A 27,437-nucleotide genomic window follows, 5' to 3' on the forward strand; every position below is an offset into this window, starting at 1 on the left:
ACGCATGCAATAACCGTTTAATTCTCGATGTACGTTAAACACGAAACGAAATTGGAATGCACTCGCATCTAAAACAAGCCTTAGACGATTACGCGGCCGCATATAAATTCTAATAGAGATGATTACATCCTACAACCTAGAATTTTATACTATAAACAGGAGCAACATAGTGAAATCTACATACAAATTGAACTCACTTTCTCCGACGTGTATTCGACGTGTATTCGACGTGTATTCGACTTTTCTGCAAACTTTATGCGGCGCAATTAAGTGATTTCGCTGTTAAAAACTGGCGACTACGATAATCGATATTCACATACCGTCGCCGGGAATGGCGTACGTGCATACGAAGAAAACTCAATGAGACTGCACGCACGGTATAAAGGCAACCGCGATACCTGATTAAGCAAAGATTCGCCTCCTACGATTAATCGCGCCGCGTTTTCTTACTTTTGCATTTAATTGATTACATTTCTTCAAGAAATTCTTAATTGACCGCTAACAGGATCGAGCCGAAGGCTTTATGAAAATGCAAATCGAGCAAAAGGATAGCAGCACCGTCAGGGGATTGGAATTTCAATCATGCGACGTGAATAGAAGATATCCACTCATCAAGTTGCAAATTGAGGAACGATCGTTGGAACATTTTCAAGAATCGAGGACACGACGTTTTGTCAATGTTATTCTACAAATAAATCTTAAAACATAACTACGTCGGAGCGCTTCTATTAAGATATTCTGCAATGGAATTCTGTGCTATTTAATATTACGAGCATTGTTTTTTCCTTTGCAGCGCGTTTACTGTTTCCATTTAAAGAAATTAAGGTGTCTAAATATCGAAGTTAATCTCCGAACAATTGTACGAAGTAATAACTTTTCGAAGATCGCTAAATCTTTTCCTAAATCTGCGAAATAATTCTTTTAAATCGTCTGTCAAGTATGAACGAAAATATCGCGTCTGCAGACAGCTACCTACGAAAGAAATGATATTTCGCAATAATACAAAAATAACGATTCAATGGGAGTTAATTTATTTCTAAGTTGAAAATGATAAAAGATAGTAACGCACTTACTCTCCATTATATTGCGTCTGCTTAGCAATATGATAAATAATTCGTTAAAACAGATGTTACCAGATCTTAATTAACCGTGTAAGACTTCGCTTGTTCTTACAGGTGAATCGAAATAGAAAGAAATAGAAGTAACGACTTTATAGTATGAAACAAGGAAATAGTTCGTGCGATAGCTAGCTATAAAGACGCTGACACGTTTTAAGACTGTAGAATTAATTTCTCTGAAAGGTATTTCAGCAACACTAAACTTGCATCTAACACACATAATTTTTCTATCTGGCGAAAGACATTTTCTTCACTCGCCAGGTAATATACAGGTAGTTGCCAATGGAGGAGCTCAAGAGTCGTATCTTCATTCCCTATAAACTCCGCGTGGAAATGGGCAGGGCGGTAATAAAGAGTTTAGGTAAAGCTTGAAGGTGACTTGTGGAGAGCTGTTCGTTCGGATAGAGTATGAAATTGCCTTGCATGGTAATACGATGTCTTCTTTATTCACGAAGTCTACAAACAAGCGCGAGAACATCTCGGGGTACTGTATGCTTCACGCGAAAATATAACCTAAATAACTTAAACGCTCGAACTTTGCCGCGCGCGCACGATAACTAGTTTAGTTTCGATTTTGAAAAGCATACGGATTGTTTTAAATTTCCAGAACGTGCACCAGTGAACGTCGCGTTCTCGTATCTTTCCCATCTGATTATATGCATATACGTATAAAAGAAGCAAAAATACTGCTGAAGATTATGAAAGTCTGTAACCATTGTTAAGTCGGATATTTCTATCGTTTATAAACTTTCACGATGCCGTAAGGAGATGGCAGACGATAAAGAGTTCCGCTATCGTTAACTCGCTCCTGTAGGACGCGTTATTCTTTCCCAAGAGGGTTACAAAATTAGCCTTCATCAGGATGCACGGCCCCTTTTTCGTCGAAATTGTGCTCCTGGGTCGACATATACCTCGCAACAAATTTGTTGAAAGGAAGTAGAAACGAAGTAACTAACAAACGATAACTAAATGTAGTATCATTATCATACAGCGTATCTTAGATTCGTTAGTATTTGAATATTTGTTCCTTAAAGCGCGAAAGAATGTAATGAGAAGATGCGGTGAAATGTCCGAAAAGATATCTCTTAATATCTCCAGTGAAAAAAAATATCCGTGACTTTGAAAACTTGAAAAAAGTAACCTTTGAGAAAGAAATTTGTAAATCGTAGAGTTTTTCATATTGAACCAACTAACTTTGTTCTGACACGATCTATTTCTATCTATGAAAGCAACCAAGGTATTTAAGAATTAGACAAACGAGATATTCTGGATGGGATCGAATAATATTTTAGCTATGAGATATAAATGAAATAAAGGTCGAGTCGCTTAGAAGTTGGAAATGAAGATGACGAGTTTTCCGATACGTGCACATTGGGAGAATAATGTTATATATGTAGAAAACGTAAGACTGTGTAACGAAGACTGTGTTGAAACTTAGAAAGAACCTAGTAATAATGGAACTTTTAACCTGATTTTAATTTAACTTTCTAAACTGTTCAAAAATTCTATCTGCGAATAGAATACTTTCCATCGTATGTATTAAACTTACCAATTACTAATTCAAAACTTCAAAAAATTTAGAAAAAGACAGATCAAATTGAACGATATTCAAAGCTTATTTTCTTCAAACAATTAAATATTAAGTAACATTTTAACGGAAGTATTCCAATCACGTAGAAGGACAATTCATTCAGAAAAGGAGATTTAGAAAGAATTTTCTTTTTGCACATTTTCGTCTATAAATCGCATTAAATATATTCAAAAAATACGTTTGTTTCGTTGAAATGATATTTTGCAACTAAACAGAGGGATATAGTTCTGGAATAGTTTTACTCGTAAATCAAAACATAAATAAACATATCAGGTTAGTTCTTCACTCTACAATTCAATATAAAACTACAACTGGACAACATAAAATGATTCAACTCAACAACAACGTTCCATACAACGACCACTCCATTCAACAAGCACACGTGCGTTTAGTCTTTCTCTATTTTACATTCTCTTCCACTCACTTTAAATAAACTGCAAACATTTAGGACACAGTTTGTCACACCCAGGTACTTAAAATCTTTACGGGTGACCGTACTCATTTTGACATTTATTATTAAAATACCTTTTACAGCAATATATGTATATGTATATATATACACGCGATTGAACCTACTTTCACAATGAAACGGCGCAACTTCACCAATATTCTTAACCGTCGATAGGGAACGCTCGAAGAAGTTCCAAGCGTTTAACCAGTCCCAAGAGTACCTTTTCTTTTAAACTCCGAACGTGAGTGTATTCGAGACGAATATTACGTCGGAGCCATCGTATCCCCGCTGAAACGTTGTACAAAAAAGCGGCTGGTAGAAGTGATGGGTAGCCGAAAGCTACCATCGGCAACAGTAAGGCCATCGTATCGTAATATTGGGCAGGTAACGATACCAGCAAACCAACGAAAGAGCCTGGTACGCGAGACCTTGGGGGGCAGTTAGATCGTCAAGATCCTTAAATTAGCAACGACGTAACGACGATACTGGAATCCAGTCGGGTGGAAAGAGGATGGCCGAAGCGGCGCAATTTCGCGCACGGTCGAATCGACTGTGTTGGGCCGCAGCGCTACCGCATAGTTCGATATCGAAAAAGTATAAACCAGTGGCTATGCAAATGCGTTTTGGAAACGCTACGCGTTCGTGGTTTCGGTTACGTTGGACGGTCCGAGATCGTGGAAACTTCTCTCAGCCGCCAGTCCGACTGAATAGACGTTTTCCTGGACGCTAGTAGCCATAACTCGTCCGCTCGCATGGTAAAAGGTAACGTTCAAGAGCGTGCCTCGAAACCTATCTGCGCAAATTGCTCGGAAACGCTGGATACTTTGTTTTCAGAGGTTCTCTGTATAACAGTGATACGTATGCATAGGTTAATTTAACGGAAGGTATCTGCACTGGAATTGGTTGTAAAGCTATTCGACCGTGATTAAAGTAATTGGAACGTATCTTAATTAGATTTAAGTGCTTCAAGAATTCTGTGAGATATTCTGTTTGTAGTGAGAAGTGTTAAATGAAAATAGATGGCAAAACGATTGTGTAATAGTCGCGATACCATCGCTATAACTGAAATTCAGCGTGTTTAAATGTAAGTAAATAGTAGAACTGCACGTGCCAGATAATTCGTACTCAAACACTTCGCTATGACTTACGCAATATTGTTTTATGTAGATAAACTGCACTAATTAAATTAAAAACATCAACACCAGCAGTGATACTCCTCTCGGGAACTTGTAATTTTCTACAGTAAAGTAATGCAGACATAGTCATTCGTAATTTTCATATTAAATTCCTACTACTCCGTGCCTTCGATCTGTAAAAATTCAAATCCACTCCTCTAACAATTTTTAATATTATCTTGTCCCTTTCAATCTCGTCATGTCTGATAGCCCTGTACAGCCTGCCCTAAGTAGCCATGTCCCTGAGATTCGTAGCATCGACGGTCCGCATTAGCATCGACAATAATTTTCCTTAAACGGGTTTCATTAGCGCGAAGCGGCGGATATCCAGAGGCGTCCGTTCTACGCCTTCGTTTCTGGCATTTTCTAGGTTTTCGTTGTTCGCCAGACGTTTACTTGCCAGTGTAAGGCGCTTCTCGTCATGAACCTGTGGTGGTAAAGTGTATCCCGTCGACGATAATTACCCATACAGGTCTGTGCAGTAGAAACGGAACGTAGGAAAGGAGAGAGGGTGGCTCGTATTCAGACACACGTCGCTTCCATATGCCGCCTAACAGCGCGCGCTGCTCCTGCCTGTAGCTCGACGGGGACTTCCGTTTATTAAATTCATTTATCTTCCATGAAAATCATGTTTGTAACATGTACCTCTCTAATTGGGCGCATTAAAAATAATTTTCCGCGAACACGCCTTAATATGCAAGCACGCGCGTACCTGCCACTCTGCCCTTGGCCACTCCTCTTCAAGCTTCATCTACACCTCTCTGGCATCCGTGCTCCATGGTACACTGTATAGGTACGTACGTACAGAGCGGACACGAGCGCGCATGGTCTCGCGCGCGAACATTCTCAGGCTAACGTATCCTCGCGTGAATCCTTTGCGCGTGTATGCCTACGCAAACGGCGTACAAGCGACGCGAGCGATTACGTTTAGACGTCTGTATGCCACATCTCTGTGTGTATTTAGATACGTAGCTACATCCAGATGATACATATTTATGATGGAACGTGTGCTGGCTGGCTGAATGTGTACAACTAAACACCGGGAGGCGGGCCGAATAGATTATTTGCATAGCAAATAGCGAGACGCGGTTCTAAGTGGAAACACCAGCCACGTACGCGACTAATCTCATCCTTTTGAATTCCTCGCCCTGTGTTTACGAGGCCATTTCTCGTCTGAGGTATCGCATCGTCTTCGCCGACGTCACACGCGCTCGTGCGAGAATCTGCTATCGTAGTCCTTATCTTCAGACGCACTAAGAAGTTTGTTCACACTCACACTTCCTGGTGTTCAAACATCGCTGGCGTATAAGAAGGATATGATGTGTGCGTGTCTCTTGCAGGAAATTGTCATTTGCTCTTGGAGAACGCATCGAAGAATATTTTCCTTTCATTTAACTATTTCGGGTTATATCTTATGATCGACGCCGATATCGATAATTTGTTCAAAGCAATAAAACATGTATAGTGACTTTGTCATGTATTATAAAAATTGTGAAGAAATGACGCAAGAGTAAAATTCAAAAACATATTTCCCTTCGTTTGACCGTATCACGTAACAGGTAAATATTTGACCAAGGAACTTCCTTTACTCGTCTCATAGTTCAGAAATTAACAAACTTAAACATCAAGAGCTTTGTAAACGTCAAAATACTGTCACAGTGTTTGACAATCAGGAATATTAATTTTATTATTACGACATAATTTTACCATGTCGACCATAACGTACTTGTTAGGCGATGTATGTCCGATTGCAATGGCATCGGCCGAAAAGAGATTCAATGATAATCTTCTTCACGATCAGAGGAGTTAAGTCTCGTGTCCTCGTCGTCTTACTTAGACGAGTCGATTAAAACACGACAGTGTGATTTATCCTGCTTGTCATCCTCTCACAGTTCCTAACTCGAGTGTTGTGCGCTGGTGTTTGAGGCAGACTACTCGTCTGGGTACTCATGGGAGTTTTGACATGAACGCGATACTAGCTGATGTTTATATGATGCATCGAACTTGTCTTATTGGATGGCTACAGTAGCCAACGTCCTGCATAAAAAAAGACCCAAGAATAAATTTCCTTGCGAGCAGAGAAATCAAGGCTATGTCTTTAGCGTTCTAACCGAATGCACCGTGCAATTGATCCTCTTAGCGCTAGTTACGTGATATAGACTAAAGGGTATACGTGAAAGCTTCCATTTAAACGTGATATTATCCGGTGATTATTCACTCACAATGGTATTCAAAGACAACTATTACGATTCGATATGTGATTGATGATCAGTAAAAATGCGTTATCTGTGTCAACAGTGTGCATTAAATTTCCCCTTTGAATCGGAATATGAATATTCGTATCGTTTTGTCATATTTTATAACTAAATATATACTTGGCATAAATATTCTATATCGGTAAATAGGGACAACTAAACGTGAAATATTCGCGCAGCCGCAACAAATATATGTTTAACATACTTTTCTTTAGGAGGAAATGCAACAGGTTGGTAGATACTTAAAATATGTAACTGTAAAGTACATTTCAAGAAGCACTTGACGCATTACTAAGGTAACGTTAATATTATAATTAAAAGTGCGTGACTTTTAATTATAGGAACTATATACGTAGTTTTGCATTTTTAATATCAAACTAAAAAGATATTTTAGCTTGATATTAAAGTCTGATATTTGATTTTAGAATATTATCTGTTTAAGTATTCTAAATTTTCATAACCCCGCCGAACTGGTTTATTCTAAAATTTTCTACCGTGTTTGTTCGTTCAACCACTTCGATAAAATTTGTACTGTACCAGATATATTTTTAACAAACGAATAGTGATCTTTTCTGTTAGCATGTAATATTTGCCTTTCAATTTTGTTCTAAAAATACATGAATATGTTTCACATTTATGTACGGAGAAGGATATTTTTGAATGTTATTTCCCATTCCTGATATTATTTTGTATTCGGACCGAACAGTATCGTCTTGCACTCGAGAAACAGTATATAAATAAATGGCGAAATTATAAATCATACGTCATGAATCAATCATATGAATCCTTCATAAATGCTTTCCTGTATACTAATGGATAAATACTGCATATGGTATATATCAGTGTATAATGTTATAAAACATGGTATTTATTTATATACAAACACAGTTGATCATTTAAAATAAATAATACAGAAAGTAAGGAATCATATAAACGATAACTTTCTATAAATGCACTTCTATTTATATATATATATGCATATTTTCTGATCAAATAAGGTAAATGACTCAAAGGATAAGTTTCAGCGTATTGATATAAAATATTTGTATTTGATCTTTGTTGAAACGTTAATAAATTTCCAACTTGATTTAATTCTACTATCTCGAATTTATATGCGTATAGTGTGTCTCAACCGCATTCCTTCGGCAACAAGCGAGAAGATTTATAGTCCTTTCAATTTTAAAATAATTTTTTTAATTTAAAAATCAATGTAGTCGACTAAATGCAATTTTATGATTATATTAAATATTAAACGAGAAGTAAGACAGTTATTATTTACAACGGTTAAAAATATTACGATGATATTGCTATGGGATAATAATATTATTATAGATTAGATTATTATAGAACAATATTAACATTGCATAATAATATTCGTATGGAATGAGATGTCAAGGATGGGCCTTTAAGGGTTAATATTTTTTTTAGAGATACTGTAGCATATACAATATCTGTATTTTCGCACGTTCGCGGGGAGACGCGATCTCGAAGAAGCGCGCCAACGGGAGTCGTAAATTCCCGTTACGATTGACGAATCGACGCCACGAATCGTACGATCCCTTATTTCTTGTGGGATAATAAAGGTGATTAATTGAAATAACGCTGCGATTGACAGGTTATAATATATTTAATCGATCCAGCAACTTCGGTGATACAATGGTGTATGTTTTACCGTACAACGACGAGTTAGTGCGACGTGAGACCCCTTGCGTGTCGCTTCGTATGATGATATCGGCCGAACACTGGATGATGACTTGACCGAGAGAGATGTGGTGATGTTGACTGATTGACTACTGGCTCGACCAATGCTGAACTGTTGATGACTGCTTGAGCCCCTGCTCGAGCGTTGAACTGCACAGACTAGCTGCCCTTAAGGTGTCTCGGAGGAAAGCTTGGTGTGGGTGTGCCCTTTGACTGAAGAACGCGGATTCGTTGTTCACACTTTTCGTCCAGGAAGTGAGGGTAACGATCCGCGATGCTNTGGACTTTGCTCCAGATGGGAAAAACAGCCTTTTTATGATGAACATGTGTTGGGTTTTTCCCGTCTGATGACTGTCCGCTTTCTCCGTGATTTTTAAGAGCGCCTAATAAACTCAAGGACTTTTCCAAGACCCAGCCATAAACTGAAAATACTTCTCGAATTAGAGAATTCTGGAGACATGCAATTAGACTGGCAAACATGTGTGGAGACAATGCAGCTAAAGGCTAATGTCTTTATGGTGGGTCATTGGGTCTATTGAGAATCGGGATGGCTGTAGATTGACCGTTGTCGGCCAGGTAGCGAGGGCTGGCGTGCAGATGTCCCGCGCGACGTAACAATATCTACTTTATTCAAATTTACAAGATCGATTAAGAATAAAAAGCATGATAGTACCTAAAAATGATCCAAAGAACGAAACACGATTAAAGAATTTTTTGTTTCATGAAACGGAACGAGAACCACGAAATTTACTTATATTTGTCGTTATCCGAAAAGTACGATGCTTGGGACAGTACCTAAATATCGTTAGAAACGTTAACGAACGACATTATTTTTTCAGCTTCCACAATTTGATCGGTCCCTGATAAACGATAAAAAAAAAACACGGACCTCTATTAATTTAACCGGTTTAAATTCGACAGAAAATAACATTAGGGCAAATGTTGTGGCGAATCTCGTGGAATTTGTCATCGTACTGCAAATTCTCGATGAATGATAATGTGCAGGTTTAATGGAATTACCAGGTCCTGAAATTTTCTGGTCGCGTCGACAACGAGCGGCGACGGTCAAGCATACAGAACAATAGCAAACAAAAATATGCAACGATAGTGTAGAATTTGCAACACAGATGTGGACGAAACCTTTTAAAAATGTACAGCCCGGCGTGGGTGCTAAATCGCTAGTGATAACGGATAATGTACAACGTTCTTGATACAATAACTTTCAATAATAATTCATTAAAAAGTCATAGGGAATGCTTGATGAGAGTTATCGTAAGGTGTGTAATCTGTATAAAGCAAACAACGAACAAAGCGTTTATAAGTACTACGCCTGTAGTACGATGCTTGAAACGATAACTTAAGTGACGTATTGATGATGAAAGTTTATAAAATTATAAACGTTCGCATTTTCCGCGCTATATCTTCGTAACACGTAACGATATCCTGTACGGATTAACAATTACAGTTGCTATCTGAGATCGAATTCCACCGTGAACTGTTATCTATACGTACTGTTAGCTCTCATGTCGAATACAGATTTAATGAATCATCTACTGGAATTGGTATTCCTCTGTTGGTTTGGTTCTCCTCATACGTAGATTATAGTTCCAATTCTAATAACCAATGAAGTTATCAACCAGTAGCGAAATGTTTTGTATTCAGCATAGCTTGTAAGTTTACATTATAACGTAACGAACCGAACGTAAAGCGATTGAATGACATGTACGTAAGATGAAACTTTTGTATCGAGTACAATAAGATTCGTTATCAATTCGATCAAAGATCTGGATTAACAATGATTTGGATGTTAAGAGGGAGAAAAAAAATTAGGAAAGTTACAAAAGTAGATAAAATAATGTTATAGCTGTATCGCGGTTGTTTACGAATTTATGGTAAATCTAAAAATACTAAAATGCACATAATATACAGAGACACGTGAAATATCCAAAACACAGTAATTATTAGATATAAAGTACAGTAAATAATGTAAAATAAAATGAATCTATGTTGAAACTCTATTTCCTTAGTCGTGTTCATAAAAATTTAAATTTATCTAAACATTCGTTTATAAACGGTCTATAAATGACACTGGAAACAATGCGACGTAAAACCGAAGTTTTAAAGAAGTTAATTACACAAGTCCAATTGCAGGACTAGACAAAACGAAACATTGTGCATACTTTTGCAACGGAAGTAAACCTCGGATGAGATATCAAATGCTTAATAATAATTAAAAAAAAAAAAAAAAAAAAGAAATAACAAAACGAACGTGTGATGCTATATGACCAGTTGTCCTCGTTACGCCGCGCAGTAGAAACATCGATATAAACTCAGACGTGATATGAACGGAAAAAGGAAAGTAGTGGCTTTTAGCCCGGCTCGTAACATTCGTCTCGAACTTGGCAGATTCTAAATTTGCCCGAGTAGTTTCGGATTTTAATAGGGAATAGCCTGGTAGCCGCATATGCAGAGAAATGCCGTGGTTAAGGGGCAAGAGGAGTCAGGGGGTGAAAGCAGATGGGTAGGCAAGATATAGACGTGGAAAGACCGAGTGAGACCAAGAGGCGGGAGGAAGTAGATAGGGCCATCCTGACACGGCAGCCGTTTGCGCTCGTCACACGGTATTTAGAGCTTTAATGCGAGCAGACTGAAATGCAGACCGGACTCGTGTACACGAGGTCGATGGAGTGAGCAGGGTAATGAATAGGGTGTTAGTGAAACACGATGTAACTGCTAACGTTGAAGCGGCCACGCGGCTGTATAACGCGTGGATATCGTAGCTAAAGAACGGCCACGCTTAGCTGCACATGTATTGTGCTTGGTGACGTCAACACGTATCGTCTGATAGTTGTTTCGGCAGAACGGCGAAAGCGTGCGACTCGTTCTTCTCTTTCTTTTCTACGTCGAAATTAAAGTTGAAGGTAGGCTGGAAACGCTGCGGTAACTAGCAGAGAGATAATTTGAAAGACACGCGCCTGGAATAATAAAAATACAGATGTAAGAAAAATAAAACGTTCAATCGCGATTTATTCTTCGTTGTTTGGTACAGTGATGTGGAAAAGTTACGATTAATTGGTACTTTTTGATATCGCGTAATCGCGTTTAGTCCGATGGTATGGAAAATTGCAACATTAAAAAATGATCTTAAATTGAGTACAAAATACAACGAATAAGGATAGGCTATAAAACTGTTCCCAATGTGTGAATATTTCAGAAGCTTCAAATCATTTCGATACTTTTCTTTTTAAACATTTGTGAAAAAATTGTGAAACAGATAGTTTGAAATAGCAGATTTCAGTGTTTGAATACGAAATGTGTCTGATCGTGGACATCCTTTATTACTCACTGATCTCTTCACATTACATATTTCTATATACGTGATATATTTAGTATACTCTCTTGAAATGAATATGTGATTAGTCTTCCTGTAACAGGTTCATAGAGTGAAATATGGTAGATGAATACGTGAGTCGAATACGAAGTAGAAAAAGAAGAGAGCAGACTTTAATAAAACAATTTATAAACACAAACATTTTAGAAGCTTTAGATCGTTTGACTATCATTTCTCTAAATAATTATAAATACTACAAAACTGTACATATACATATAAAATGAATACTTACAATTTATAAAGTCTATACTTGAATATATCAAGTACATATTATCTCGGCATGGCGCATGATTCCGAAGGGCTAAAATAAATTATAGAAACATTATAAAATTTGCAATCAACTCCTTTTAAATAAAATTCGAGATATTCAATTATCAAAACCATTCGTCGGAAACCATTTCATTAATGCAGTTTCAACTAACCTTCTGTACGCGCATAGACGAAAAACAACGCGCTTGTAAAATGGGGTTAATGGAAAACCTTGTATAACAGTTTCTGTATGTACCTATAAAACAAGATAAATATAAAGCCAGGAAACAGTAGCAGACATTAAATAACACTGCATGTGTCTGATTGCTTGAAACGCGAATACGAGTAGCTTGCGTGGATGTTTTGCTTCGTAGGAGGAGGCGAAACAAATGGTAATTTTTTCGTCGACATTCGCAAAACTTTGTTTTTCTTCAGTTATTATTTATCAAGGCATATTTCTCGAATGCCCTCGTGCATACATGATTTTTGCGCGTGCTAGGTCAGGCCTGTGTGTGCGCGCATATAGCCAGAGAATACATTGCACTTGTCTTATCGCGTATGCACGATGCTTGGTCTCTGTGGCGCAGCGGTTCTCAACAAAGTCGGCATAAATTATTCAAGAATCGGAGCGGCCCGATGAGCTTATGTAACCAGCTGCCACGAAATCTCAAACGAAATTCACCTGGAAAGATTACAGTTACGCGACTGAACGACGTGTATAATTGCGATACGGTTCGTCTTCGTCGATCATTATGCATAACTGGTTACTTGAAAAATTTTTAACAATATATCGATAATTTAGTTACGGTAGAAGTTTGCAAGATACACGATACGGTATGTGTGGTTAGAAGTCGTTCTAAGCTATTAATCGAGAAAGATAAATGAATTATTTATCATCCGGCTCGTTAATAGAACTTAATTTATTTAGCTCGAGGGATTTCAGAAATCTCCTGTTACATTACATTTACATTTACAAGGACCAGAACTAATCCGACTGAAATTAATTCGTCTCCATTAATTCTTAATGATGCAGTTGAAAGGTTAGAAGGTATAACGAATGACAGTGGTGAAAAGGCAATTCGCGACAGTAGAAAATACAGAAGAAACGAATAGCTGTCTCAGTAGAATAAAAATTCTGCCAAACTTTGACAAATGTTTTTAAACGATTCATTTCGAAGCGGTATACGTATATATGCCACGTATGGATCAAACTCATATCATACCGCGTCCGAAAGCGATTTTTAATTATTCTCAACCAACGAAATCAATTTCAAGCTTTTATTTCGGCACAATCGCAATACCATAAAGGTAACAAACCGTAGGCAAGTAGGTTTCGGCAGCATTAACGGTGCAGCGAGCTGGTTGTACACGAGCCGCGAAATTATACAAGGGATTATACGAGACGGATGCAATTCAAACGAATGTAACTCGGTAAAATTGCAAAAGTTCCGGATTTCTCCGCGGCGTGAACACGCATGTATCACTTTATCCCCGATGGGATACATGATAAACACCGAGAGTGGAAAATCTAGTTAAATCCGAAAAAGTTCAGCCATGCAACCGAAAGTTGGTTGGGTAGAAGGAAAAAGGCATTTAACGAGAGGACACGGCCAGCGGAACAATGACGATAGCTTGTCAACGACGAAGCGTACGGATACCTTGCGCGCTAGGTGGAAAGAGAAAGAAAAGGAATGGGGTGAAACGAGAAAAATGGAGAACGACTTTTTGAGCACGGCCCTAGCTACGGAAAAATTTGTCGTGGTTTCTCCTGCGCTGGCGTAAAAAGCTATGATAATAGAAGCGTAAAGAGGGTCCAGGGTTATTTCATAATTACAGACTGTACTTAGACGAGCGTGCATTACGCCTGCTCCTCTTTTCCTCTCCCGCCTGTACGTGCATATATTCGTATTACGGAATTAAGGGCAGAGGCTTGTTCGTAGCCACGCGAAATCCGCCAAGCAGAGCACTTTCTTCTATTCTTTTGTGGTGCCTACGTTCTTTTTCGGCGACACCGTTACGCCCATTAGCGGGTTATGGGATTTTTTCTTAATTAAACATACAACGGGTCTTGCAACCTTATCCGGGCTCCTTTACCGTCGCCCCCTTCCTTGTTTTCTGAACCACCTCGTTTGTTTTTCCTTCTTTAATCTGCCGCGATCTCGCCGACGCGACCGCCCGAGAAAACTTCCTCTTTCAGCCAGCCACCCGTTAATTAACGTTTAACAACCGATGAATATTCTTTCTCATAATAAACTTATTCAATATATATTTTTAATAGATATTACTCAAAGGAATACTTGGAAACTTCGATAATTCTTAGGTACTGAAGCGGTAATTATAGGATGAAGAATGTTTCTGTAGATTTGGAACTATTATATCAAGCAAGGTACAAGCTTCTACTAAAAATATCAACATTATGAATATTAAACATAAATCGATAGATATATTTCTATTTGTTTTCTTACTCTTATTATCTTTTCCTTGGTTTTATTTATTTTTCTCTGTATAACATCGATTTTTAATTATTGATATCTCACGAACATCTGATTGCATCGTATTTTATAAGAAGAATTTATTCAAACTCGCTTTATTCCATCTATCGTTTAACTTATTTATTCAAGTTCTTTTGATTTCAATAATAACGATAATTTCTTTACAAAATTTACCATACTTTTGTATTTTGTATCAAAAACGTGTTATCACGTTTACATGTACAAAGCCTGCGGCGAATCGCTCTACAGTTATCGATCTTGAATACCTTGTGCGCTACAAGTTCCCAACTAGCAAAGGATCCAATTAATAGATTAATAACTAAAGACATTTATAAATAGCAATTTAACAGGCTATGATCTAACGTTTCGAGAACGCGATAAAACAAGAGAGATCGTTTGCCCCTTCCATCTCCTTGGAATTATTAAGTAATTACTCATTATTAGGTCAGTAGATACGGCATGATGAATAGAGACAAGCGGTGCCTTCGCAGCTATAGATCACGTCAAACGTCACCGCATGTCACGAACGAGTTCCTCTGACGTTGTAGTCGATCTCTCAAGTTCCTTGATTTGATGTATGCGTGCTTCTCTCCTCGGCTTCCCTTTGCTCTCTCGGCCCCCTTTCCACGCATAATCTCTCACTGTACTCGATGACGTTTGCACCGAGGTTTCCCTCGCTGCCACACTGTTGGTGCAGGTCATGGTGTATAAGCATTCCTATAAGCGATAGCATTGTGTGTACACGCTCGCGAGCGAACGTGTACACAACGAACCTGATGCGTATACACGTTCACCCATATACTAGCAACTTCTTGACTGTTTGTGCACACTGTGTGTGCTTCACGATGGTCGTATAAAACAGCCTTGATATCGCACCGTTTCCTTCCTTCTCCTCTATTCTACTTCTTACATCTCGCCCCATCACCTTTTTTGCATCTCGCCCCTTATGTCTCTTTTTCTTTATCGTTTAGAAAAGAATCGGCGTGCAATATCCATAAGCGTGTAAGAAAGTTTGGAGTATCTTGTCGTCCAGTATTCTCCCCGGGAGGTTTAAAATTTCTTCAGCGTCACTGTAGAAGACCCGTCTCTCCCTCTTTCTCTCTCTCTCTCTCTCTGTCTCTCAGCGTCGAGCTATTTCCGAGATTCTTGCAGATTTCTCTGTATAATATTTCGTCGGGGCTTTGACCTTTGCTAGATGAATTTTTCTGCTGTCTGCGCATCGACACGTTTCTTGTCGGCCACGTAAAAATATATACTTCTCTTCAATGTTATTACTTGACTATGTAAAAGTATTTGATTTTTAGACTAGAAATTATTGTGTAGTTAGGGATCTACTTATATCTTTCTCCCACATCTTCTGCAAATGAAAATGAATTGGTTATGTTTCACACATACTCGACTTCAACATATATATACACACACACACAATGCATACGATTGTACGTACACCTGTATACAATTATAATTGTGCAATATAATTTAATAAGTGTATGCTGGCATAATTACATTTATCTAACGATGAAATTACATCTAATTCTAAATAACGATAAATATCTTCAAATGGAATAAAAGCTTAAAGTAAAACTTGATCAATATCGTACAAAACATACCTTTACTTTCCACTAAAAAGTATGAAACACAGTCCATTATCATAATCCGCTGTTATCAATTTCGAATAAAATTCCCTCGTTACGTATTCATTAATTTATGGTTTATGTAACTATTACTATTTTTTTGTTAAAAAAAAAGACATTCTTCTCGATATACACTTTACAGAATTTCACTTCGCGATCACGAAGTACGATCATTAATCAAGCAACTTGCATTTCTTCTGTCCATACCATCCCCACCTGATTACTGTGTCCTGTCGAAATTTCTCGCTGCACGGTTCTTGAACATTTCGGATAGCTCGGGTAACTTTGCCATTTCAGCCGTGTCCACGAAGCAGGGCGATCAGAGGTAGACCAACACTCGTATTAAATCGAATACCAACACTCATTAAACTCGCACCTTTCCCTCGTCACAAGCGTTCGCTCGATCGATCGACCACAAGAGAGGTTAAAGAGGTTCAAGTACGCTTTGAAAATCGATGCCACCTAGAACACCAGAAGCTAGCTAGACTGGTATGAGAACGGTTCGCCTATTAGGCAACCCGGTCTTCGGGATTTTCCTTAGGAATTGGAATCAAGCAGCGTTATGAAAGCAACTTGCCTTATCAACGGAACCGATAATCAAAGCTAAAGCGATTCTTCAAGCAATGCTAACCGACAGGACAAATGATACTCGAAATTATAGCTGCTTATCGATAGAAAGGAAAATTATACAATATTTATACCTTGTTATATATAAATGGAGATAGTTTCTAACATACTTGTATATAACATAATCATTCATTGTAATTTGTATGTTCATATTGTAATTTGTATTCAATTTATTCAACATTATGAAATCAACTTAAGATTTGGATCAATCAATAATGAATAAAGATACCAAATTGCTAATGATGATCAATTAATTAATAATAGCCAACTCTTTGCGATATTATACGTATTATAGATATTAAGATTACCAGGTTATTTAACGATTGTAAAATTGACATGGAATATTGCAAATGACGTACAATTGTTAAAAATATGTATTTTACGAGGCAGAGATATACAATATTCATAGACAAAAGGTATATGGTTTAACGAGTTTATCTCGAGATATTTGTGGTAGTTGGCCGAAATATCGCTTTGATCATTTCACAACATTAAACGCTGTATAATTTGTTTGGTAATTTAATTAATCGCTTTGTTGTAGCAGGCATTAATTAACCAACAAATTTATCTCTAATCGCAATACGGTGTACCGAGTGTAACGCTATTTACAAATTCGCAATACACAGTGCGAACCGTCTACACATGAGCGGTGCTCTGGTAATGCAATTCTCTAAACGTTATCCCACAGGGCTCGAAATAGATACGTAGCTACTCGAGAAAATTGCTGCAAATGGAAAACTGGAATTGTCTGCTTGACCGTAAGACCATGAAAATGTCTTTCGCGGAAATTTCAACGCGAAATAACCTCTCAAATGACACTTATATTACCGTTAAAAGCGTGCAAATATTTGTTACCTCTTTAAATTACGCTTTTTACATCCATTCTACGTTTTTTCTTCTGTATAAAATTTTATAAAATCACTAAGAGTACGTAATATCATGCTATTATGTGTATATATATATATATATATCTTTGGATAATAGTGTCTAAATAAATGCTGGATGCCGTTACACGTACACAACTGATATAAGATCATTTTAATTCGCTGTATTTATTGTTTAAACTGCCAAATTTGTTGAGATTTCAATCGTGTATATTTTTACCACGTGCCATTTTGGTAATAAAACTTTTTTTTTCTTTTTTGCACGTGGAGAAATTCTCATGGACACTCCGCTGCTGCTAATAATCGGCAACAGCAGAAAAAAATCTGGTAAGTGCCGCCGAAAGGCGACAGTGCCTTGCCATTTATATGTGTTCTATCCTTGTCTAGGGAAGTGCTAAACGTCTCTCCTTTCATACTACACTTTGTAATAAAATCTGTAAATGTATCAACGCTAACACGCCTGAATACGCTCTACTGTAATAGATTATATTAATTGATATCGATAAAACTGATCTCAAATTTTGATATACAAAATACATTTATAAATTTCGATAAAATACGTTTTACCTTAAGAAGTTAATTACAGCGTAATAACTGGAGGGAAAAAGCAGAAACGTAAAGCGACGTGGATAATCTTTAACTTTAAGGGCAATTCTCCGGACGGATCATTGAGCAATTTCAAACTGAGGCGGAGTTAAAGTGAGCGACGCGAATCTGATGCAAAGTTCTAACTGTCGTCTTGCTCGTTCAAGAGTTACCGCTCCAACTATTTGCCTAGTTCCATAGAAAAACGGAGCACTCCCTCAGGTTAATGAGAGACACGCGAGCTCTTCTCAGTCAGGATTCTATTTCTTATCTTGTTAAAGAAGGAAAGTCGATGGCACGATTTATGAAAACGAATCATGTGAACGCACGTCCCGAAAATCTCATTCCTGTATCGTGAAATAATATCGCAAGAAACTTTTCATTCGATTATTTAGATACAAAGTTTTACGATAAAATTTTCTACAGAAATTTTTAAAGCGTAAATTTGAATGAAATAAAGTCTGGAAATCGATATAGGTCAAACATCTAATACTTTTTCAGAAAATGCAAAGATCCGTTTCTTAACATAATAATATATTATTTTGTTAAATAAATTTTCCTCCAACCTACATTTAGACGCTCGTGATTATACAAAATCGCTACACGTATAGTAAGCACATCATGCGGATTGACTATAGAATTTGACACTATCACACAATCTACTAATTAACGATCAAGCGAGTTTACCACTGATACAAATTCGCATACACGAATTCGCATATACGATAGACGCGTATAATTCACGTTTCAACGATCGATCCAAGTTTTGCGAAAGTCGGATTCAAGGTTCGGTTTAATTTCGATCACGTGCTGATACGGGAAGGCTATAACGAGCTTGTCGGTGCGAAGAAAACATCTGCACATGAGGGAACGGAGATTTTTCCCGTAGTTGACGGCCGAAAAACTTGACTGACGTCGGAGCAATGTGACAATTATCTTTGACATAAATTTCATTCCGTGCCGCCGCTATGCATTTATCTCGCAGCAGGTGTCCACGAATGCGAATCAGGAGGATTCGTGTGAATCTGGCTGCAACGGAGCACAGTCGAACATTGTTAAAAAGTACGAATGAGTGATTGCGTATCACGTTCGTGTGTTAAGGACGTCGATACGACATCGGCCATCAAAAATGCTTAGCTTGTTACGTCGTTGTCCCGGGATGACTGATAAGAGATAAGCCTCTTACGCGCCGATGTCTCAGATAATTTACGCTCGTCAAAAAATGCATTTAATCAAACGGCCGTGACATATCGCGCTGCGTGCATTCGCGAGATTCGATCAATCACTGTACAAGCTTGTTGCAGAGTCTCGCTGGATTTACTTAATTTATTTCTTTCGATTGAACGCACATGTGTTTCGCCATGAAATTCATCGTAAATATAAGATATCGAAGTTGGATTTTAACGCTCGCGGTGAAGAATCAAATTATGGAATCGGTATAGCAACTTTCGAATCGTGTCCATTCGAATTAATTGTCGTGAAGGACTGCAAATTTGTAATTTTTATTTCACGATATTTTAGAAGTGTGACATTTATTTATTGAGAATGCTGTGAATCGAAGACTACAAAGAAATAAGACGACAGGTTACATCTTCCACTTTTCACGGGTGAGTAGTCATAAAATTCAACGATCACAGTAGTTGTTAATTAAGATTATAATCGCATATCACGTTTAACATCTGAGAAACTTCTCTCGTTTGGAACTTGACGTTGAATGCGTCTTAAATACATAGCATCTCCATTCCGCGGGTGACAATAAAATAGAAAAATAACGGAACTGGAAGGGTCGCGTAGCAGAAGCGAATGAAATTTAATTGCGTGGAAACTCCGACGTTAGCTATTGTTAGATGTAGGTATAGAGTACGGGGTTGACGCCACGTAACCCTTGCAGTTTCATAGGGGTTTACTTGAGTCAACCGGGTAATTAGCATGCGCCGTTATACCTAGCTAAGAGGAGAGGATAAGTAAGAGTGAGAAATAGTGATAGGGAGAGAGCTGCATGAAAGGAGAGATTGCGAAGGAAGACAGGAGTTTCAACACGTTGGAACAGTGGAAAGGATGTAAAGGGAGGGTACGCAGGCTGTTTGTTCATTTGTCGTGGGATAATCCTTTCGTACACATCGCGTAAAGATACTACACATGCGTCCGTCGCCGGCGTAACTAAAGCTACTTGTATCCACTTATTTCATAGCTGTATTCTCTGATACAATTGTTAGTCGAGATGCGTAAAAAAGAAGTATATATTAATTCGAAAAATCCACAGCTTACGCGAGCACGAGTTTCATTATGCTAATGCGCTCGAGTTAACGACAGTCTAATCGATAATTATAAAGAGAGCGTTGTTATTCTTTAAACGTCACAGACACCTCTGTTCTAGTCCATTACGAGATTAGTGTTAGGAAGATGAGATACAATGGAGACAAAAAGACCCGTTCCTTTGAGTATAAAAAGATATATTTCGCTTTACGACACCATACGTTTAAACCGACTTATGAATAATCAGTGTTATCTCTTGATTCTTTATATTGTTATTTTACGTGCCGAAGTCTTGAAAAACGATTTCTTACTTATGTATTTCATTGTCGCGTGTACGACATAATTAATTACTTTAAAATATGAAAAACATGATCGGCGACGAAAGTACAGTTCATAGGTAGGTATATTTATGTGCAAATACTTTCCGTAACCACTGTATATAAGAAATTTGATCAAATAATTTCTTAATATATATCCACGAATATTTCATATTCATAAACCAAATGTTGCATAATATATTTATTCCCTAGAGCATAATAAAACTGTATATGTAAATGTATATGTATAGAATTTATAAAGCTTGAAAAATTGGATAAAAGATGTTGCAATTCTTACATGTGTCCACATCGATATTCGCGCTTTAAGTTTTAACGATATAACCAACAAGCAATAAAGCAATCCTAGCGGCAAGACAATACAGTTACCATGAATTACGCACAATTTCATCGGAGTAGTCCATAATTAAATTTAAGTAAGTCGTAACGCGCGCGAGATAGAATTAAGTATTCCGAACACAAAGGAGTGGCGCGAGCGGTACATGCTTTGATTCAACTCTGTACTACGTATACAACATTATACGTCATAGTACATGGTGGATTGTTAGGGGTGAAAGGGTTGCAGGAACGAGCGAGTCGGGGGTTGCGTTTCATATTCATTACATCGGTAGCTATTTGTCACAGACTGGTATCGCGCTGAAATACTGGCCGAGATAGCCGAGGTCCCCTGTTGCATTGTTAAAATGTCCCGAGAAAAAAGGCTCCTCTTAAGTCAAGAAAAAAAAAAGTCCGCCCCGGTTGCCTTTCGCGCGCCCGCTCATCGGTCATGCGTCCATTATTGCTGCTTGCTTAACAAATGCCGTCAGGTTGGGTGAAACGAATTTCCGTGGTCTATCAGCTAATAAGAATAAGCGGCGTCCCATCGACGGAATTCCAACGCGCGCGATTTATTTCCTTGCTGTGTGGCGCGTGACAACCGAAGCTCGTTATGAGCTCGTTCTCTAGTGGATTTGTTCCCGGATGATCGATAATCCCCAGCGTTCCACCAAGTCGGCCACGCTTTTGGTTTTCGAGACGAGAGCGCAGTAAACAGTGAAATGATTTCATCCGCGGTTACGGAGCTTGTCGAGTGTGTAACGATGTGCTCGGTAATTAATCGTCGAAACAAGTAGTGATCGATCGCGCTAATTGACGCGCTCAGTTTTACCATCGACAATACACATCCGTAGGTATATTTAATGCCCTTGATTGGATGCTTCGTAATTCCAAGCGCGATGCAAAGAAATTGCAAATAACCGGGTACGATCAGATTGTCGCGATGCAACAGCAATCCATAGCTATACACGCGTCCCTGCGGTGTTTCGTTGACTGGAATCGAGGTCTTAATGCCTTGAAATTCGTCTCGCTGTCCCTACATCGCGGCCGGCCACAGTATAAGAATAACCGATGTTGACACTTTCTCGAGATTAACAAGCCTGATTTATATTCATACATTCATCAATTACATACATATCTAGACCTAACGTGAGTGAGCGAGATATTCTAAGAAGATATTTACATGCACGGAAGGAGGAAAGTATAGGCTTCGAGGCCGTGCATATGCGAACGCGAAACATTCTCTTTAACGTGCGATTGCCAGCTCGCTGGTTGGTACATATTTATTTCACGATGATTTGCATATCCTCGTTCTAATACTTTGATAATTTACAAAAGCAAATAATTGGTCATTGGACGAGTATTTTGCATCCGCTTCGCCGTATATCAAAAGCTCCAGAACAACAACTAACAACTAACTTGAAGATAAATTACTAGCGCTTGACTAATTAAAGAATGGTATCGTGCCAAGTGTATAATCAAGTGTACGATCAAATTTCCATGTGTACGTATAGAATTTCTTCGGATAATTTACGAGAATAAACGCAAGAAAGTCGTCAAACTGTCCTAACGAATTTCGATACGTTTGAGAGGCCCGGCAGAAAACCGAGCAAAACCGCGAGTTTCCGCAAGCATCGTTGTTAGCCGCGCGTTGCTCGGACGAGGGCAAAAGATAAATTTCCGCTACTTTTTACGACGTTGGCACGCTACGCGTTAGTTAATAAAACGCGATAGATGCATAGCCGTTGACGCGGGACACCAAGGTGGGGAACGATACGGACACGAATACGCGTAGACGCGATGTATCGTACGAAACGGAGTGAGAAAGAACGAGACGAAGAGGGAGGAAGTGAGGCGAGGGTGCGGAAGGGGAGAAAAAAATAATTTGGAAAACCGCGGACACACGATACACTGGTATCTGCAGAGAACCACGCGCACTATGTCACGCGCTCTGGTTTGGGGTGATGGCAGCGGGGACGCAGGGTGAGCAGAGGGAACAGCGTAAAAGGGGGATGGGCACGGCTACTCTGTCGAGTGGGTGGGTGTTAAACGCAACATTTTTCAGCAGATAAGTCACGTATGTTTAATTATGTATATTACTGCCTGCGGGGCTGAAAACCAGAGCACGACTGCCGCCATTGCCACGCACCCCTCTGTATCCCGCGGTTCTACCACGTCTGACCGCTGCGCCTCTCCCTCCAGTCGACCAGCGCCGCCAACGAGGGGAACGGGGTTTAGTCGCGAACCCGTTCGCCGCTGTATTTTATTTTAATTATTAATTCCTCGTGTGCGTGGCCCATAGCAATTAGGCAGAGCTGCAGGAATGCCAAATTCCATGGTGGCCGGAGACAGTCTCGCGCCCTACCTCTTACCACCGCGTCGCTGTCCACTTGCCGCGTTGCGGAATTGCATTACCCGTTCCTCGTAATTTCCTGACTACTCTTAACCCGGCTCGATTCCTATATAAGAAAGGACGAGGGAAAATTGGTGCTTCCACTTGGTGCTGGTCGGTGGAGGGTGGGGGCGAGGGGTAATTACCCCGTCGCTCATTAGCATCGGAGGTACCGCGCGTATAAAAGCCGTTTAGTGGCCGCGGTCTATCAACGAGACAGTTTAAGAACTCTTTCCGCAAATTATCGCGATACGTTCTTACGATACAGATTTACTTTGCTTCGTGCGCTCGAGTAACGTGTTTCGCGACACCTGCAAGTGACCTAATTTTCGTTGTCTCGAATTAAGTTGTCTTACGTATAAATACGATAGGTAGCTATATAATGGATGTCATAAGTGTTAACTATTAATAGGATGAAGATAGTTATTTACTCGTGAGGAATATAAAGTAGTCGTCAAATATTCAGAAATGATTTTCAAAAATTAAATCACATTGAGTGGTTGAATTCCTTTTGTCTTCTCAAAATACGCTCGCTGCCGTGCGATGAAAATAATTCGAACACTGAAACTCGCTTTTACTTTGAAATTGCGTGCAAATAAATGTCAAGATTATCTATAATTAATAGAACAAAATCGATTTAATAATTTAAAAGAATATTTAGCAACACCATATAGGTATTTTAAACTGTAGTAGCGTATTCGTCGAATAAGATTGACTGCGAACATCGTGAGAGCTTTTACACAAGCAACGTTATTCGTTACGCTTACGACATGGTTTGCCATTGAAGCAGACTGGCAAATTTTAAAAACCTATCACGCTTCAACGAAAAACTAAAGTGCAAAGAAAAGGAGGCATTTTAATGTACGCATTTGCTATTATTCAAAGTATCAACAAGTTGTTAATAATAAATCCTAGTTTGCATAGCCAATGATAATCACACGGTGCAAAGCGTAATTTCGATGAGACGGGAATTATTCCAGTGAATTCGTATCAATGGGACAGATTTAATTCGGATCCGAAAACAATTCGCGCAACATCCTCGTGACCACTTCCGTGCGAGCGCGCGCGCGCTCTCCCGCTTCATTACTAAATAGCGCAGCCGTTTGCGAACTCATGGTTATCAGATTTCCTCGGCTATCTGCTTGACATGAATTGCAGCGAGGCAAGCCGGTATTATTAAGAACTTTCTTCCTCTGGCGCGGTCTTTTGAAGGGTTGAACTTCTCCTCAGGAAAATTTTGGAGAATGGTAATTAACTTCTCTTCGCCCCTTTGGTTCTTGATATTTCTTTTCGCCTGGCCTTAATAACCGACACATGGAGAGAAAGGGAGAAGGAGAAAGCGAAGAAGAAGAGAGGGCAAAAAGGACGCGACGAAAAATAAAATAATGATCGAGCTATGTGCCGTCGACGATGACGTGCTTTGACAGTGTCGCCTGTTGTCGCTATGCTTTTAATAATTAATATCATTACACACGCTCGAACGGTCAGAAGCAAAATCCACCACCGTGTATGTTATCTTGGGTAGGTGGCTGTTTATGACCATTTATCCGGGGTCACATGGTAGATAGCCATCGGCAACGTGCATATACAAATTCTGAATTTACGAATACCGCAATAATCAAACGAACACGAAGCAAGAACGATTGCTCTCTAAGCGATTTCGCTTCGCCTCTTTCTTTTTTCTTTTTTTCTTTTTTTTTCGTGAACGATTGGAAACTGCGTGTTTAGTAACGAATATCATGAGATTATATTTGCATGCCATGTTAAATGTGTGGAAATGTTTAGCATCCAGGAGTAATACGTTTAAGAGGGAATTATTTAGTAAAGATAATATCGTCGTCGCACAAGGTATATGTGGTTTCTTTGGAATTTAAAGACAGGCCAATAATGTACGTTAAATTTTGACACGACAAGAAGAAATTTGCTATAAATCACAATGCTAAGATACGTAAATCACTTCAAAAGAAATTGTAACAGCTCCATTTTAAAAATGTTTGATTTCTACGACTGATAACTTTTATAAAAACTAGAATAATGAAACCAGTTAGTCATTGGGAAAATGCACGGAGTCATGACTTGGAATTAATTTTAGCGTCATGCATGACTCGACGAGGAAATTATTCTGATTAAATGTAGGATATTTAGAAGTAGCTATATGATGTTAACGTTGTGTTTAGAAAACATTTCATATGCATCTAATTAACAATTCCTTTTAGAAAGTAATATTTTACACAACCCTTTAATGGGATTATTCACTATTTAAATGATACGATAACTATACTTCAGGATAAATTGTATATTATTAAAGACAATAATAGTCTGCTTGCAAAATACTTATATATACAATTTCCAATAAAATAACACAACAGTATATTTTTATACAAAGAATTACAGTGAATGATTTTAAAGTATCTAGTATAAATAGTAGGATGCACAATAACTAGTACGAAGCACAAAACCGATAAAACGTCACAAGTATATTTTGTTACCATTTCCAATTAGAAACACATGGCATAGAAAATAATTTATCTTAACGTTCTTACGTATGTAAATCCAAGGAACAGACACACGCCATATAATTAAACGTGGAAATATTTAGAAGTGTACTATTGTTTCAACACCTTGCAATACTTAAATCTATAATTCAATGTATCTCCCATGTGCTGAGTCGAAGAAGTCATATCTTTGTATCCATTAAAATACGTATCGATCCATATGCATGTTGTTCTAAAAAAATTCATCGTTCTTCGTATCGTTGTAAAACAGGTACATGTACATAGTTACAAGTTTTCCCATTCGCGTTTATGCTGTGTAACAGAACCACCGCAAAGGTTAACGGCCAAACATTAATTACCACACCTTCGTCTATTTTATATGAGCGCCAACGGAATGAATTTAAATCGGCGAAATTACTTCGATGCGCGATATATTTTTGTTTTTTTTTTTTTTCTTCTCGCGAGTTACAAAGCTTTATGCGCGTCGCGTAACCAAAAGCTACGGTCCGACAATATTTTTCATAAGCCGATTCACCCGTTTCCGTCTGGCCTGCTCACGTACCGGCCATTCGAATTAATTCTGATTTCCAGAAATCACGAAGTCCCCCTTAAAATGCAGCGATACGCGTTCGTATCGAATGAATTACAACGGAAACTTGCGGACCAACCCGTCGCCATTAGCCCTGTTACGGTGCTAATTTATACCTGATATGATTCACGCATTGCGTAAGGTCAGCTTAGAAATAATAACTATGCGACAAACGCACACGCGTGGGGAAACTGCGGCCGGTTTATCGTAATTCAAACGCGTTATCATCGATCGTGTGGAATGTCCACGGAGTAATTAAAAATTTTAATAAAACTCCGGATAAGGAACACAATCAATCACGAGCGTATTAGTCACTGCGAGCATACGTTCACCTAGCCCTTCCCCGCCCCTTTTTTCCATGTTTCTGCTTGCTACAATGTGTGCCAACGCGAACAGGGATTGGTAATCCTATTGCATACTCCTGCGCGCCATGACATAAATAAGAAAAGGCTGGAACGTGAAAGCCTAGTTTTACAACGGCATACAACACAGTTACGTAGCGGCGGCCCGTTCATTTGACGAGTTAATAGGCACAGCTTCATTAAGAACGAACGGATAGAACCGGATATACTGCTGCTCCCTGTAATTATGCGGTAGATCTTAGTAATTGAGAAAGTTTGTCTAATTCGTGATTTCCTGCCGGTTACCCGACGACACTTTATTGTTCGTTTTAACTTAAATGACTTTTCGGCCATTTTCTCGGGAATTCCATGTAATGTACTGCATCTACGTTTCAGATACCTATGAACATAACGTTTGTTAACATAAAGTTTGTTCAATTATAGAAATTTTGTTAGACTGTTCTGGGAAAGGAGGCAAGGTTATTATAGCTACGATGTTGTAAGGTAATTATACTTTGAAATGAAACTAACAATAAGTATCATTGTCTTACAACTTCTTTT

General features: G+C 38.6%; 1 protein-coding gene, 2 long non-coding RNA genes and 1 other non-coding gene across 9 annotated transcripts in view; 1 reads left to right on the top strand and 3 right to left on the bottom strand.

The window, feature by feature from the left end:
• LOC122571105 (nucleolysin TIAR) overlaps positions 1 to 27,437 on the top strand; it is a 582,639-nt gene that overhangs the window by 260,952 nt on the left and 294,250 nt on the right. The gene's annotated exons all lie outside the window — the stretch shown is intronic.
• The window catches only part of LOC122571166, a 324,551-nt gene that overhangs the window by 225,173 nt on the left and 71,941 nt on the right, over positions 1 to 27,437 (bottom strand). The gene's annotated exons all lie outside the window — the stretch shown is intronic.
• On the bottom strand, positions 10,908 to 12,205 carry LOC122571172. The gene is made up of 3 exons (XR_006317982.1): positions 12,105 to 12,205; positions 11,915 to 11,983; positions 10,908 to 11,266 (listed from the first exon to the last, which is right to left on the bottom strand). It is a non-coding gene; the product is annotated as an uncharacterized LOC122571172 (long non-coding RNA).
• Positions 17,885 to 17,989, bottom strand: LOC122571895. Its single transcript, XR_006318285.1, has one exon. It is a non-coding gene; the product is annotated as a U6atac minor spliceosomal RNA (small nuclear RNA).

This window comes from Bombus pyrosoma, linkage group LG1 (genome assembly GCF_014825855.1).
Source record: "Bombus pyrosoma isolate SC7728 linkage group LG1, ASM1482585v1, whole genome shotgun sequence".
Lineage (NCBI taxonomy): Eukaryota > Metazoa > Arthropoda > Insecta > Hymenoptera > Apidae > Bombus > Bombus pyrosoma.